Raw genomic sequence first — 2,029 nt, 5'->3', positions numbered from 1 at the left:
ATCAGGTTGGGTATGTAGCACCAATAAGTTTATGGACCAATAGTCAATTTCACTATGGAAATAAAATGATGAATAATGTTACATGGTAATTTTCCCCCTTCTCTCTTATGGGGGAAAATTAAGCAATTAAAGCCAATGGGACTCTTGCCAAAGATCTCAATGGCCTGTGGATCATGCCTTTTGCGAACAAAGATGGGGAGGCCTTGGTCCCCTGTGAATGGTTATTGTAAGGCAGTGTGTTGCTGTGGGAATTATGGAGGAAGCAACACAAAGCTCATTTTTGGGAAGGGAACAAAACTCTCGGTAATACCGAGTAAGTGGTTTTGCTTTAGCATTTTAATTGAATGCATGATTGTGGGCAGTACAAACTATTATAGTTATTATATTTAATAAGTATCTGTCACCCAGAAGAAAGTAGGTTTGATTCCCTAGGGTTTGTAGAATACAATATAGTTGAAATAAGTTACATTATAAGAAGGTTTCAGAGTAGCAGCCGTGTTAGTCTGTATTCGCAAAAAGAAAAGGAGTACTTGTGGCACCTTAGAGACTAACAAATTTATTAGAGCATAAGCTTTCGTGAGCTACAGCTCACTTCATCGGATGCATCCGATGAAGTGAGCTGTAGCTCATGAAAGCTTATGCTCAAATAAATTTGTTAGTCTCTAAGGTGCCACAAGTCCTCCTTTTTTTTTGCGAATACAGACTAAGACGGCTGCTACTATGAAACCTAACAAGAGACAGAGTATCTGTCTAATCTTGGCATTGATCACTATCATATCTGAGCTGGAAAAAAAATCATAATGCTTCCAGGGATAGAGTTTAGCCTTTTTCTGATCCATAGTTAGAGGACCCTGGTGGCACCTCTCATTCACATATCCAGTTTAGACAAATGTAATTGTCCAACCAAACTCTGAGAGCCAGAGCCTCAGTTCTGTTAAGTTCTATGTCATTGCATCAAGTTACCCTAGACTGGGCACCTGGTCGAGCAATCTAGACCTCTGCATTAGCCACCATCCCAATTTGACGTGTCATCTGATAGAAGGGAAATGGTCTCTCCACGGTTATTGTAAGGCAGCGTGTTGCTGTGTGAATTCTGGAAGTGGCTTTGCACAGCTCACCTTTGGAGTGGGCACCAGACTCCTTGTTATGCCAAGTAAGTGGCTTTGTTTTTGTTGCTGCTGAGAGTTTGTATAAAAATACCACAGCCGATTAGTGGTTACTCATTGTGTTGGCACAATGGGAGGTAGAGAATGGAAGATCTGTTAGGTTCCCTCTCCTGGGAGCACTGCAGGTTTCTTCCTGATTGTAACACATCCCCCACAGATCTGTCCACTTCTCATGTTGGCTGCTTCAAGCAACGGGGAGTCTATTATTTTCCTGCTTATCTACTTAGAGGTCCTCATGGCTATAGTATCTGAGCCCCTCTGAGGAGAGGCTCAGTTCAGATCAGGGTGCCATGTAGGGCTACCGGTTTTGGTTGAACATATTCCTGGAGGTCTCATCGCATGACATAATCTTTAATTAAAAATTAATCTTTAATTCCTGGAGCTCCAGGACAATCCTGGAGGGTTGGCAAGCCTAGTGCCCTTGTGCTGGGTCCTGTACTAACACATTAGAATGATCTCTGCTTGCAAAGAGCTAACCATGTAAACAGTCAAAGGGAAGAAGGAAGCATTGTTCTGCCCATTTTACAGATGGGGGAATTAAAGCAGAGGGAGATTAAAACTGGGGTTTTCCAAGCAACCTATGAGACTTGGATGCCTTTGATTGTTTTAAATCTATGCATAAACTGGTGTGGCTCCATTGAAGTCAATGGAGCTGTGACAGTTGAAATGTCCTAACGTTCTGGGCCAAAATATGCATGCTGTGATTTCAGAGATGACTAAGGGGTTTGGGCACCTGACTCCCACTGAATTCCAATGGCCTCTTTGGAAATCCCAGCATGCTTTTCTCCTTTACCTCTATCGCGCAACATGCCCCCGGCCTCTGCAGTAGATACATTTTTGTCAGGGCAGAGAACACTGTGGGA

The sequence above is a fragment of the Dermochelys coriacea genome, chromosome 13, assembly GCF_009764565.3.
Source record: "Dermochelys coriacea isolate rDerCor1 chromosome 13, rDerCor1.pri.v4, whole genome shotgun sequence".
NCBI lineage: Eukaryota > Metazoa > Chordata > Testudines > Dermochelyidae > Dermochelys > Dermochelys coriacea.
This window is presented reverse-complemented; position numbering follows the sequence as displayed.